Source organism: Uloborus diversus, chromosome 1, assembly GCF_026930045.1.
Source record: "Uloborus diversus isolate 005 chromosome 1, Udiv.v.3.1, whole genome shotgun sequence".
Lineage (NCBI taxonomy): Eukaryota > Metazoa > Arthropoda > Arachnida > Araneae > Uloboridae > Uloborus > Uloborus diversus.
Window position 1 is genome coordinate 44,103,462 of NC_072731.1, and position 16,195 is coordinate 44,119,656.

Consider the following 16,195-nt stretch of genomic DNA (forward strand, 5'->3'; position numbering starts at 1 on the left):
TTCTTGTAAAGTCAAACTATTCGTGGCAAAATATTTTTGAAAAAAAAAAGGGATGTTAAATTTAAAAACTTTATCCATTCAAAGTGCGTCAAACACAATTATATATTTTTGAGTAACTGACACATTACAAACCATAAGAATAACAATACAAACTTTTTCATTGAATATTATAAGATAATTTATAAGAAAAAAATCCACAACTTTTTTAAAGAACGCTTTTGACTTTTTAAATTTCATTTAACAAATATTTTTTATAGATTATATTCGTTTGTATACAGGACCGCACTATATACAAGATCAAATTTCGAATTCCAAGCGAACAGCCTTTGTTTTACAACATCAAATATTTGCAATGTCACTGATACATTAAATTAAAGATTACATTAATTTTTTTTTTAAGAAAGACATAAGTTCACTTTCCAAGCGTAAGAACAATGTACATATTTTGATAAAGAAATGAATCATAGTTAGGGAGGAACTTGTTCCTCAAGAAACATCGTCATTGTCACAGTTAGCAAAACTTTTGTGCAATGTAGCATAGTAAGCATGAACCACAGGAACATATACAAACTTATATTTTGTCCTCTAAAAATCGTATGAATCCGTCTCAGTAATCTTATAATAGAATATCATTTGTAACATTACTTTACTATTTTTTTTCCAAAAAAGAAAGTAGTAGAAACAAAATCATCCAATTAAAAGGGTTTAACATGAAGCAGTGTTCAGTAACCTATCGATCGTGATCGACTAGCTGATCTTGAACATATTCTACATCTACGGGATGGGCTAATATACAGTGTGTACCGTTTTAACCTGCAAGACCTTTATTTTCGCAACCGTTAGTCCTAGATGTATACTTCCAATTGCAAAAATGTTCAAAATGAGATGTAGAATTAAGATATTGAAAGTTTTGAGCAAAAAAAAAATGAGTCAAAAAATACAAAACTTAACTTTTTTTACGGGCCCCAGGTCCCCTAACTTATGTTTGGAGAAATAATCTCGATTTTTTTTTTTCAAATTTTCTTATGTTTATACAAAAACCCATATTTTTTATTATTTTGATTTGTTTTTGCCTTTTATTCTTGAATCAATAGACCAATATTGTATTATGAATTTCGAGATGAATTTTGGCATGAATGATTCAAAGTCTACAAGTACGATGGCAGCTTTTAGAAAAGAACATAATATGTTGTTCAAGGTTGGATGTGGGATGTTAAAATGAGTATTATGAACATTTGATGCAATGCAGTCAGTTTTCAATAGAAGTAAACAATGCAAAAAAAGCAGTTTCACATCATTACCAGAATATTGTCAATAATTTAAAATGAAAAATATCTTATATAAGACCTAATTTGCGCTACTAAACAAAAAATATATCTTCAGCAAGGCATTTCTTTCACTGTAAGGCATACTAAATAAAATATGTACAGCACATATGAGTAGAAGTACGAAAAATAAATAAGTACAATGAATAATGATATGCAATCATGTTTCAGATAGGACAGTACACATATGTGTATACAAAGAAAATATAAATAAGGTACTTGAAGAAATCTCTCATGGAAAGGATCAAAAACGAAGTGACGTACACAACGGATACACAGGCAACTGTAAACGTTCTACTTGACTCAAATCACGACAAACACAAAATGAATTCACAAAAATCTGAGGAGAAAGGAAATAAATATAAATTGATAAAGCAAAACCAAAAAAAAAGTTTTTGCAACATTTTGTTAGACACATAAAAAATATTGAAATAATAATAATTATAAATAAAAACAAGTATATAAGTTGGGCATTTTTTGGCCTTTATTAAATGCAAACATATTTCTGGAGTAAAAAATAACTGCTGAGTTTTTAAATACTAAATATCACTCAATTAGTAACAAACACAGAATAAATTCGCAAAAATTTGTGAAGACATGTAAGGGATAATATTTTAATTGACATGAAAGCTACGATTTTTTATGTGCACTTTTTTAACTAAAACAAACACCACGCTGTTTTTGCCGGTTGAAATTAAAAACAATATTCTACATTTTAAAATTCATTTAATTTATCGTTTATTCAAATAAATATCAGCAAGTATTAAGATAGTTTTACATTTACGTTTGGAAATCATAATTACTGATTCTGATCAAAGTGACACATAGACTAATAATAAGAATAGACCGAGCTATGGCAACCCTTTTGCTGATCATAAACCAAACCATGTGACTGGTGGATATCCTAGCAACAGCGGGCGTTGATCGTAGCAGACGATCAACGCCCGCGAGAAATAAAATAAATAGAATTGATGGAACACGGAAGAATGATCTTTTATCGAGTCCGATTTGTAAATTTGTTATTCTATGTTGTAAATATTTTGTTAACATAATGAGTATTTCGTTTAGATAGTATTGTGCACTTCCTTTAGTCAATTTCAATAACTCTATAAGCAATTAAAGATGCAAGCGCCCAAAAAGAATCGGCAAACGATAAGATTTTTACCTACAATTTCAATTTAAGATACCGATTAGTACATTTTTGCGTACATGCAAAACGTTTACGCCATTACGTTTACGCCAACGCTGACGTAGCAGTTCCGAATGAAATAAAAGTTACTGAAAACTGTGATCCAAAACTAATTACTAATGTCAAAATAATGCATAACTAAAAGAAAAACAGTTCAATCTCTGCACCTGGAAAAAAAATTGTAATGAAAACACATTACGTCTTAAAATATTAGTCAAGTGTCAAACTATAGATAATGTTGCCATCTAGCAACCATGCTGCCAAAGTTTTCGCCAAGACTCCCACCAGTCACATGATGTATCCATGAACCAATTTTTTCATCAGCAAGTCTGGGAAAGCTCGGTCTACTCTTATTATTAGTCTATGAAGTGACATCCTTTCTTTTTGAAGACTTTATCCTGAGTCTCTTTCTCTGTCAAGAGATTTGCCGATTCCGCTTTTTATTAATGCCAAAAACAAGGAAAAACAATACAAATCCTTTCCAAGGCTGAACTTAAGCAAGCATCAATTTGTATGTTTTGAGCATTCGAAACATTTTGAACATTACAAAGTTTTCTTTAGTTCTAGTCAAGTCATCATTTGATCAGCGTTTTTAAAGCTTTATTTTCACTATAAACTTGTTTCTTTTTTATTCGTTCGACCATACAAACTTGCAATATTTGGAGCAGATTAAGAATAAATATGAAATACTCTCTTTATTCGCAATGCATTTATATTGAAGTGAAAGTGAACACTTAAAAAAGAAAACTAATAAGGATATTTAACAGGTAAATATGATTTAAATTTCTAAGAGTTGCTCCTCACATAAATTTCAAAGCCAAAAAACGTTTGAAATAAATTGTAAAAATGTTTTTTTTTTTTTTTTTAAATAAGTTATAGATTGTTTCTATAACCTTTCTTCGGACTAAAATTCTTGATAACAACATCCAAGAATTTCAGTTTATCTTAACATTTTTATATTTGGGTTAATTCTAAACCTGCCAAAAAAAATTAAACTAAACATTGAGAAAAAGAAATAGGCGGGATACAGCTTTGCACACATATAACTTTTACTATTCCGCCTATATTTATTCTTTCAATTTTCAATTTAAGTTTATTGTCTGGTTTAGAATTAATCTAAATGTAAAGCAATTTGAGGATGAACTGCAATTTTTTGAGTTTTGTAACCAAACAATCATATACATATTTTATTAGTGCGAAGCAAGCGTATAAAAATTGTCGTTATATTTAGGGAACATTTCTGATATTTTATTCAGATATTTCACATGTTTCTTACGAATATCAGAACGTTCTTAATATGCAAATGTTCTCAGGCACTGAAATACACCGGAAATGGAATTACCAAAAATAATTGTTTTAAATGCGTCAACTAACTTTAAAAAAAAAAATAACTAGTGTTTAAAATCCATTAACTTAATACCCTTACAGAATAATATCCAGCGACGACTGCAAATGTAAGAGGTAAATGAAATACATAATTTTCTTCCAGCTATAAAATGCAATAAAAAATATAGGAATGGGACTAATTTATTTTTTATGTATGTAATTTAAATTAGGAAATGCAAAATGCTTTTATATTCTAGATTTAATAGAAATATTCCTTATGCTTACCATTCCTGAGATTTCTTTGCATAGGAAAACAATGAAATACTAAGTATAAAGGAACATGGAATATGAAACAAAACGTAGAATGAAGAATAGGATGTCTGATTTCTGAAAAAAGTACAGAAATTAGTATAACAAATGTAGTTTTATTTTATTTACATATTTATCACGCAATATTTTTAAAAATAAGTGAACAGAATTATTTCATATTTTTGACGATTTCCACTCAAATTCGTGGGACAATTGGTCATGACTAATGGCAGTCGTAGTTAATTACAATTATGAATATTGCACAAATTCCAATTTTCAAATAATATAATCTGCTAACAAAAAAAGTAGTTCAAGTGGCGTTTACTGATTGTCTACCGGCAGGCCCGACTAGAGTTCATGTCAGCGTAGTCGGAAACTGTGGACTCGGGCCTTGGAAGGGGGGTAGGTGGCGAGAAGGGGGCAAAAAATATAAATAAATAAAAGAAAAGAAAGAAAACAAGAAAAATAAGAAAGAAAAAAAGAGGGGAGGGGGAATTCCAAATAAGAGAAAACGTAAATCTTAAGTAAAATTTACTGTTTTTGTATTTACTGTTGTGGCATTAAAATAGAGTTAATTGTTTTCTAGTAAGCAGCTTTGATTTTTTCACCTCCCTCTCCCTTTTTTTCTTCTCCGCTCCCTTTCTTTCTTCTATCCCCCCCCCCTTTTTCCATTTTCTTTACCCTCTGTTTTTTTTCTTTATTTTTTCTTCTTTTTTTCTTTTTTCGGTGGTCGGGAGGTTCCCAGTGACCTTGACTCTCTGTGATCCTGTCTACCGGATAAAAACAAAATTTAAGACAACTTTTATTTCGAGTTACAAAGAATGCGCTGTGGCACCAGTTCTTATAAAACAGGATCAGAAAACACTAAATTCAGCTAAAATATTGGCCAATGAAGAGATATTTTTTTTAAATAAAATAACTAAAATTAATAAATAACGAATAATGAATAACGAATAATTAAAATTTACCCAAGCAAATGCTATTAAGTTATTTTGTAGTGGTGGTTACGCAACTAATTGCAATAATTTTGTTTTTGTAAAATTTCTTGTTATCCATAAAAGGCGAATTTCTCGTAAAACGTACCAAGTTTTAATATGCATTGTATTTTCATATATTTTCATTGTTTTTGCGTTATCGGGTTTTGTATCGTTTTTTCTTTTTTTTTCTGTTCTGTTTGTATTATTATTATTACTATTATTATTATTATTATTATTATTATGCTCAAAACACGTATTCAGTTGCTTCTTTAAACTCCACTTTAAGTAGCTTTTGACAATTAAGTATTTTAAAGACGAAAACTTTTTTTTTCAGTTTTTCTGCTAAAGTACAATTATTATAAAGTGCATACAATTTTGTTCAAATAATTGCAACTATGTTTTCAAATCTGATAGCTTTTTTCAGTTACGCATTTTTTTTTCATTTATTTAACATGACCGAATTCAAGTCGCACACCCACTTGAATTGAGTACAATATTAATACTGAATAATTATTAATAATAAGTTTGAGTAAAGTAAGTTTGAGATATTTTAAACTTAATATTTTAATAGCCTTACATACAAAACCGTTGCTTAAAAACTCACACAATTTCGCTGAATTGATTTTTACGCAATAAAAACCTAAATTATACTTGTTGAGATCTTGGCCCTTCAAGTTCTGACACCAGGTCACTTGGGTGATTCAAAAAGTGCATTGACGAGAATTTTCTTCATATCAAAAAAAAAAAGTTTTTATTTTCATGTATAAACTGTGAGAAATATTTTGTCCAGAGTCTTTTCTTTTTTTCTGTATATGAAATTTTCGATTTTTTTTTTTTTTTTGGATCTGGTCAATATTTTTTAAAAAAAGAAAGGAATTATTGCTGTTTGCAATGGCGGTATACTTTTTAAAGTCATAGCAATAGATTACGGCATTACTCATTATTATAATACTTCAATTATTTTAATTACAAGTAAATTCATTTCAAAAAGGATGAGCAATATTTTACTTTTACTGTGAAGACACATTAGTATCATGTAAAAAAAAATATATTTTTGAACACAAATTTGCAACGTAAATCTGCGACACAATTATAAGATTTTTATTTTCCAATTTAGCATACAATTGTACGTAGCTTTTTAGTATCGCTACACATATTGCCGACTTTTACAAATTACAAATACATCACTAAGATAAATTATTCAAATATATATAAAAAAAAAACAAACAATTCTTCGCGCTGAGATACTTTTAAACAAAATAAAGTGGTTAGGTAATTTTGAGGATTCTGAGAAATCAACTTTTATCGCTTTTAAACAAAGAAATATTATTATACTCACACAAGACATTAGAAAAATGAAAGCAGAAATAAGATATTTAAGGAGGGAAAAACAGGGGAGTCGAGTGAGAACCTCCCATGATGAGCCCATCAAAACGCCACTTTGCTGCGTTACTGACTAAAATTTTGATATATTGCCTACAAGATGCTACTTACGGGATCAGATTACGTTGCATTTGAAACAAGCGAAAAGGATTCGTTACATAGATCAGTGTCCCATTATGCTTTGCGTGTGTTGCCAGTTTGAAAAGGAGGAAAACACTGTTTTAGGATAAATTACCTTTTGTGTGTCATAAAAACTTTTTTTTTTCATTTGAGTTCCAGTTTTTATTACAAATCAAAGATCATCTGCTTAGGTATCAAAACGGTATTTTATTCGATAACTTATAAATTATTTTATTTTCTTTTTATTTTATTTCCTAATATTCATTCCTTTTTTTTTCATAATTTTTATTTATTTAATTCTTATAGTTGATTCACACAACTGATAATTTTTGAACATTTACATTTTGAGCTATTATTATTTTTATTTTAGTACTAGTGGTACCCGCACGGCTTTGCCCGTAGTTGAAAATTAAAAGGTCATTCGGTTCGCCTGTATATTTACAAATAATGGATGACGAATTTCTCGCCAACTGCCTATGTTCATTCGCTCTCACATTCCACGTCATGATAATTTCGTAATTTACTTGTCCATCTTATGATAATTTTGCTTCGGAAAATGTTCTTAAAATTGAAATAGAAAAGGAACAAAATCGATTTTTTTAAAAAATTGCTTCGAGGTGCACACCCCCATGGTACAAACTAACTTTGTGCCAAATTTCATCAAAATCAGCCGAACGGTCTAGGCGCTATGCGCATCACAGAGATCCTGACAGACAGAGATCCGGACAGAGGACATTCAGCTTTATTATTAGTAAAGATAAAGATAAAGAAGATTTAGATAAAGAAAAGAAGATTTTTCTTCAATTTTCATACTGAATTTTCACAATAGTATGTTTTCAGTCTTTTGAAATGATATATTCTTTATTTCAATATACAGGGTGGGCCAGAAATGTTCAGATAATTTTACTTGAATAAAAAAGTACAAATTAAGAAAGTACATGATTTTGCTTGTATTGGAAAGACAACATAAAATAGTTTTACACAACAACATTTTTAGCAGTAAATAACTTTTACCTGAACCAGTACATGGGGAAACGGCATTTCTCGTTAAAATTATCGGTCTACAAACCGCTACAGTAGGGGAGGTTGGCCCAAGCGTGTAGGGCGCCTTAAGCGGGTAGGCATTCGTATGCCGCTACATAGTGTGCAAGCGGCGATGCATACGTATGCCGTATTTACCCGAATACCCCCGAATTTCAATCAGTTTCAGGGGTGAAGCGGCATCGGCATGAAAAAAAAAGTGATTCATTTCTTTTAAAAAACTACTGAAGGTACAAATCTTGTGATTAGTCGAAGAACAGCTTTTTTTTTTCTTTTGTCAACAATATTACTTTATTCAGGCACCAACCACCTGAAAATTACGATGTTTTTTTTTCCTCTTTTCTTCTTTTTACGTTAAGGATTTAGTTATTAAAATAAAAAATTTGCTTTCGGGCAAAGGGCGGGTGTACCCCATTCTTTTATATTTTGTAGACAAATTTATTCAAATCGATTTTCTATTTAAGAAGGATAAGTACAACTTTAAAAAGTTATTTTCAATTATGGCAATTAGCTAGTCTATAGATTTATTCTGTTATTTCTTTGTGTTTTATAAAGAAATGTGCTGCCGTATGCTTATCTAATTTAAATTGAAAATCTAACTTATTGTTTTTTTTTATGGCAGTTAGCTGGTCAGTTGATTTAGTCATTTATTACCTCATATTTGATTGACAAATGTTACAAATCACAATTAGTTAAGCTTACCCACTTGGGCAAAGCGGGTTTTTCAAGTGTTTTCAATGTTTAATAATAAGTACTTATTGGGTTAGAAATAATTCAAGAATCACTCCTTATTAAGTTCAGGATCCCTTCTAGGAAATAAAACCAAAACTGTTTCAATAAAAAGCCAAAAACTATTATTTTTGATCGTTATTCGTTAACCTACCCGCTTTGAGTCATCCTTTCATCCAGGAAAAATTTATGTGCAATGTATTGTTCCATGAAAGCAAATTCTTCCTATCCGATAAAACAAGGAATCATTCAACTTATTTGCGGAATACCTGCTGAAATTCTGCAAAGCACTTGACGATAAATTTAATTTTGGCTAGACATTTTTGCGTGCCTATAACATAACCCATAATTAAATTTTTACTATCAAAAATTTTGTTGTGTGAAACTGATATATGCTGTTTGACAAAAAAAAAATCGAAACGGGTGCGTATCTGAATTTATATTTTTTGTTATTCAAACATATATATAAAATTCGTTTTGGCCTCTATGTTGCCAAATTATTATTATTATTATTATTATTATTATTTTAGTTTTGTGCTTTGTTACTGAATTGAGTTCAAAAATTCAATTTATCTTTATTTACTAAAATTCACTTTCCATTTTGATATATTTCTAATTAAGTTATTAATTCATGCAGCATTATTTCAATTGTGAAATAATTTTAATGCATATATTCTTTTTATGAAATATTATTTTTACTATAGAATTTTCAAAAACTTGTTATACTCTATTTGCATATTTATCACTATATAGCCTGCTTTTACTCCACTAAAGTGTTATTTACTTTATCTTCGTACATATTACCACATTATATTTTTTATTCCGTAATTTGTTCGTGAATTATCCGTGCAATTTAAAAATTCAAATTTCTCTGAAACAGTTTCAAAGTTTTTCCGTGTTATTAGTTACATATTTAATAATTTACATACAGAAAAGTCATTAGCATCTTGTTTTCAAAATTGAAGATTGAAAGTAGTGTAGGTGAGCTTATTTGGGCTTTGCAATTTGTTCTTGAATAAATTTCGAATTTAAAACTATACTTAAAACGCTACTATTATTTTCTTTTTTTTTACTTTAAATGAAGTATTATATACAACATGTTCCTATGAACAGTTAAGACCTTAATTTCGTTCTCTTTAGAAGAAACTACTATTGTATCTGATCTTATGAAAGATTTGCTCAATATAATAGGGTGGGTGGACCATGGAAAACAAAAAAACAGTTTTTTTTTAAATTCAGTTACTGCATGAATGAAATAAACAAATTATTAATTAACTCTTTGTTTCATTGTGTTTCATATAAATTATGTTTTTTAATTTTAGATATAATCACTATTTATTAATCTTAACTTTTGTTAATGTGTTTCAAATGGTCTTGCAATGAACATGGCTCCTTACAAGGACAATATTATAAATAAGTCTTTCAATTTAAAACTACAGTCGTAAATTGAAACTGCGATTGTAACAATCCGCGTTTACTTAAACTACATAAACAGCTCTTTCATTTAAACAAAACATTAAAAACTACAGTAATGAATTTTATAACGATAATAAATAAGTAGCCAATGCGTTTTAGAATGAAATTATTAAAAAGAAAAATAATCCATTCTGGCCTTTGTATGGGTCCGTTCTTTGTAAGGCCAAAATAATCCTAAGAAGGCAAAACTAACATTTATCATCTATGACAAGCTTTTTTCCCTATATTTAAAAAATAATCACTAATTAATAAATGGTTTCTAACAGTGCGTCTTGGAATATTTGATTTTAACGTTGCAGCATTTGTACTAAGTTGATTATTTTGCACTGTTTCCGTGGCGCGTTTTAAACTATCTTCATCTACTGTACTTTCTTTTTTTTTCTAGGTTTTGGTCCTGACATTCTTGAAATGTGAAATTATGCGCAAAAAATATAATCATCCATTGACTTATTCTGATAACCATATTTACAGAAATAGCCTTTCCATAAAAGAAATTAAAAAATATATCTATAGTAAAATAATTTAAAAAGTAATATTTATTTAGTCTGAGTTAAAAAGTTGAATAACCCTTATTAAAAATAATATTATAAACATAAAATATTTTTTTCAACTTTCCCAGTACTTATTTACAACTGAAAACTAAGTGATCATATTTCCACGATTGGTAAATGTTCCTAGCCCTAGTTCCTATTAAATGCATATGTACTCTACCAAGGCCAACCTTCAAGTTTTTGATTGGCCTTACAAGGAATCACCGGTTTTCATAGGAACACTACCGATATTTTAACTAAAATCGAAACAATATTATTATTTTTTTCTTTAGTACTGTAGTAAATCCTTATATGACAATTTACAGTTTAAAAAAAAATAAGATAATAATAGGTTATTTACACAAAAAATTACCTTTTGCTGAGTGTGTGAATTACAATTTTGACGTCGATGACCGAAGTCTACGAAGCAAGTGCCCGCACTAACAAAATTGCGAAGCAAGAGACTCCCCGCCGCGTCTCTTTGAGTTTGATGGAGCTTGATGTGAACTAATTTTTCATCACATGGCTATAACTATAATTTTTTTATGGTCAGCCATCAAAGGAGCATGGTCTTCCATGGTTCACACACATTGATTTGAGTTTTGTAAAATCTGCATTAAGATTTTTATTTTTTTTTCAATTTGTAGCAAATATTTATGATCGTACAAAGTAAATAACTATACCAAAAATATTAAAATTAATAGTTCGTGCAGATGACTATAGTTAAGACACTTTTTTCCGAAACACTTTTATTTTTATGTTTTGCACACAATTAAAAACAATATTCATTTTGATTTCAAGACTTCAGTGGGGATCTAGTTTCCAGTATGCAATACATGAAACAAACGAAGTATTCACTTTAGATTTGTTTCTAATCAGTGTTTTACAAAGTGTTTCAGTGTTGTATAACACTCTACACAAGTTCTGCAACTCATGTCAATTCATTTATTTTCTGCTGTTTTGTGTTTCTGGCACGTATTACGACAGTTAATGACCGTAACAATGCCACTAAATTTATCATAAAGCTATTACACTTGACGGAGCAAGTCAGACATCCTGTTGTGTGATTTTTAAGCAAACTTACGTGCAATGACCATTTCAATTACATTACCAAAATGTATAACAAATACTTTTGGAATTCATTATAAACAACTCTATATGAAGGTTTTTTTTTAATTTTGATGCTTCACTAATTTAATATCAGTCCTTTTTTCTGCTGCTTATGAAGCTTCTTGGTTTTGAAGTGGAAAACTGCTCTGTATGATATACCCATGAAGGTGTTGATGATATTTTCTGATAGAAATCTTTGGTATATATAAGCGGTCTTTTTGCATTTATCCTCATATATACGTAAAATAGCGAATAAACGAGTAACGCCCCTGACGTCATCAACAATGAAACTCTCTCCACGGCCTGATATGTTGATAATATTTTTTGGTCATCTTTGGCATGCAGGGAAATGCTTTAGTTTTAAGAGGCTGAACTGGATCCGGTATCTTAACTGTTTTACTGGTAAGATTGTCATTTCAGGGTAATGACAAGAAACAAAAAAGTGGTCAACAATGAACGCTATCTACATGAGTTTAGGGTTAATCCACTGGAGTAAAGGTTGAACTTTCAACGATCAAAATATCACCAAACAGGCACCTCTTCGTTTAAATGTAGAAGCAATTTTCATCCGTCATGCCTTGACGGGGATTTTCTAGTATGTGATATACAAAGCAGGACGTTTTGCAAAAACAATTTATGCAAAAAAAAAAAAACCCTCATTATCTCTATAAAATGACATTAATCTCCACATTTATTTTCGAGTACATCTTTCAGATTTATCAGAATTGGTGTATTGGTGTAGTCTTGATAAAATAAATAATCGTTTCTTTTTTTGTTTCGTTGCCATCAGTAAAACTTCAGCAGTCAGACGAAACTTCTAACATAGCGAACATTCGTGCCATCAGAAAAACTCGAAAAGGCACAGTTAAGAACAGTACATCAGATAAAGAGAAATGTAATGTTCGTAACAGCTGTTTCGTAAGAAACCGCAAACAGTCAAAGGGTCACATTTGAGGTCAGTTTAGTGAAAGCAATTTGAGTATCGGATTTGCAATGTCAAAAGGAAAGACACACGAGAAATTCAATTTTTTAGCTATTCTACGATGTGGGAAGAATTAAGATAAAGCTTCATTAACTGTTGCAGAAGAAGAGATTCAGTAACCGTGCTTATTAAAATTTTATCTCACTTATTTTTTCTGGTCAAACATGTCAGACATAAAAATACCTTTGCTTAAATAAGTTGTTGTTTTTTTTTCTTTCAAAAAACCACTTACATTAGAAAACTCATTCTATTTTTTTTTTTTTTTTTTTTTTCAAAAAACTGAATGCAAGAAAGAAATATCCAACAACCATGACTATCATGAAACTTTCTTCGTGCATATTTCCAAAGAAAGCCTTACACTTTTTTTTTATAATTTATCATAGGACGCTACCTCTCTTGAGCAAAAGTCACTAAAAAATAATTACTGATTTCTTTCTCAGAACCCATCTATGTGACCACTTTGAGTATTTGAAAGTGCTCATTTAGACATTTAAAAAAATGTTTGAATTATAAGTTCAGCTGATCCATAAGCTTCCCACCTTAAAAGAGATAGACCCTAAAATTTAATTACCATCAAGTCATTTATATAAATACTAATTTTTGTTGGAATACCTTTTGCTGTAAAGCCATCACAATCGCTGGATTTAATGCATGACCATGTGTATTTTCTTTAAATAACTATAAACTAATATTTTGCTTCAAAAATGTGTTTTATAAATAAGCAAAGCAACAACAGTTAAAATTTTCCTTTTTGACAAACTAGTCAGCATTCTTGAAAAGAACATGAAAAAAAAAACCTAAATCGCAAAAAAAAACTTTGTTATTTTTTTGAGGTTAATTATCCTAAGAGTCATTACAAGTTAAGAAAACATTGATGGTGAGTGACGAACCAGTCAGTTTGCATTAAAAAACTAGAATTTTCTCACCTGATCTGCTTTAAATAGAGATTGCTGATTTTTCGTATCACTCAGAGTTCTATTACCAATATTCGAATACAAAAAATAAAATCAAAACACTTTTAATTATTAGTGTTACAATAAATACTTGTAAAATCAAAAACATTATATTCTTTTAAATGTTGGAGTCTTTTTTTTTTAGCATCCGAAGATATTTCATACATTAAATTGTACCCAAAATATTATTTAGTGCGTTTATACTTGATATTTCTATAACAGTTATCATTTTTGCATTTTTCTTAGCTGTTAAATACTAGCGGAATTTAATTTGAACGATGTATTCTGGCCGACTGTTACACTCATAGTCTCGCGGTGTTTTCTAACGGGTATAAAAAAAATCCAATAATTGCGACCCTTCAAATAAACAAAAAATGCATTTTAAATTCGTCATTTAAGTGTCGTGTGTGCGCTATACTTCACACACGCTATTTTTCGCTCATTTTGCATTTCGATTGGTGCAAAGAAGTATCCGCCCTGATGTTGAAAGTGGAATAGGAACAATTTTTAAAACTTTCTCTCATGGCGAAATCAAAATGTAACACGCAAAAGCAAAATTTTATCTATTAATAGGTATATGTTTGACATCGTTGTTGCAGCTGGAACGACGCATAGAGTATGCATTACATTCACGTGAAATGTCTTAAAGTTTACGCACATAAAACGATTGATTTTGATGATTGCAATAAATAAACGCAAAACAGAAAAAATCAACCAAGAAAAATAACAAATCAGAGAATTCAAATTGCACTGCGGGGAAACGTAAAGTTTAGATATTTCCAATTTCCGCCGAAAACTTTGGCTTTAATTGCTTCAATACGAGTTTTTAGAAAATCAATTTTATTCAGCTCCGTGCATTTTTTTTTTTTTTTTTTGAAAAATCTGCTTTCAAAAAATGGCTGTTTCTGAAAAGGTCATTTGGAACAATACATTTTACAATTTATGTTGTCATAGCACGGTTCTTTGGTCAAGAAGTGTACATTTACAGCGATACACTTATGAAAAAAATTACTCTATCATGTCAGGATCTCTAATCATGGAAAATATAAATGATTAGATTTTCCCAAGCTAAAACTAAGATAAAGATGGGTTTGCAGATTTAGAGGTAAATTAACGACTCCTACTCCTTTACGTTAAAATCAGTCCAACTCTGATTTTTACTCCTTACCCCCCCCCCCCCCACATATTTATAAGCTCAGAAACAAAGTAACTGACTGCGACTATAGGAGTTAAAGGCCTTCGACTGTCGACTCCAACTCCTTTACCAAAGACCAGCCGAATCCTACTGCGAAGCTCTCGATAAAAGCATCTCAAGCTGCTAAGTACAGTTCCTTTGATTTTAATCAGAACTCAGAGTTTCTCTTTCATTCACGAATCCATAGCCCAGAAGCCCAGTAAATATTTCAACTCTTATATTAGTGTTACATTTCTTTGAATCGAATTTAACCAGAAAATTCCAGAGTTACGGTTGAGCTCAAAGTAAGTAAGTACATTTTAAATACACATTTGCATTGAAAAATTTAGATTTTACAAATTTAGCCAAATTACTGCAAATAATTTCATTATTTGATTTTATTAATTGTTTTTAACTTTGATCTGCTTAAATTACTGAATTAAGAAATAATTTCTTGTGAACTGTTTTCATATGTAAAAATCATTTGCAGTTCAGTTAAAACATTTTGCCAAACAATTACGTAATTAATACTTATGCTTTTCATTTTTAGCAAGATTATTTTCAGAGACAAAACACAACAGTTGCACAAAAAAAATATGCAATGAAAGGTTCGAATTTCCAAAGAATTAACAATTTCACGGCAATACACTTTTTCGGGATATTCGCGTGCTACTGCAACGAGATTTCAAAACGAAAATAGAAACAGAAATGCACCAGCTTGAGCTGCTAACATACAGACCAGTATGATAAACTGACAGAAGTATTTGAATTGAACTACCAGTATTTGTATAGATGAACAACATACTTCTCAGATAGACACAATTTACAAATAAAAAAAGTGTGAAGTTAAATTTTTGAGTACTCTGATAAACTTATACGTGAGAACAGACGTTTTTTTAGGATGTAATTTTTAAAATCAAGAATTCCCTCAAGTAGGACTAACAATCTTTTGCATGCACATGTCACTAACTTTTACCCAAACATCGATTATGTTGCATCTAAAATATAGTCGTAGTTTTCTCCTGAAACAAACGGCATAGATTGTAATGTCAAAATTCCATTTGCATAAATCAATAAATTTGTTTGAGAGTTTGAATTTATGAATGACATTAAAGTTGCAAGGAGTAATGCATATAATTTAGTTGTTATTTTATTTGCTTACATTATTTATTCAATTTGTAATGTGTAACACAAAAATAATCAATTAAAAGGGACATTTACTACAGAAGTGTATATATTTTAATTAATGTATCTTTTGAATAATCAAAGAGGAAGTAGACCTTGTTTTCTTTTATGAGTGTGGCTCACTCTTATAAAGCGAATGGTAAACACCTTTGCTTTAGAAATATTGTTCAGAATATTGACAAATCTCATTCATTGCGTAATATTTGAAGGTAATGAAGTTAAATGATTGGTCTACTAAATGTAATGTGCATGCAAATTTTTTACCTAAATTTAGGGATCTATAAGTTAACTACGCCCCTAAATTTGCGTAATCATTATTTTATACTTCGTGATTAATATAACGTTTAGCTATAATAAAACTTATTTAACTTCAGTTTTAAATTACT

The 16,195-nt window shown here is 29.8% G+C and overlaps 1 protein-coding gene across 1 annotated transcript in view; it reads right to left on the reverse strand.

Annotated features, from left to right (window-relative positions):
- Window positions 1-1,087: 1,087 nt before the first annotated feature.
- LOC129229514 (zwei Ig domain protein zig-8-like) overlaps window positions 1,088-16,195 on the reverse strand; it is a 244,507-nt gene continuing 229,399 nt past the window's right edge. The window contains exons 6-7 of the mRNA XM_054863834.1: window positions 4,126-4,227; window positions 1,088-1,665 (exon numbers count right to left, since the gene is read on the reverse strand). The gene's annotated coding sequence lies outside the window, so the exon portion shown is untranslated. The remainder of the gene's footprint in view (window positions 1,666-4,125; window positions 4,228-16,195) is intronic.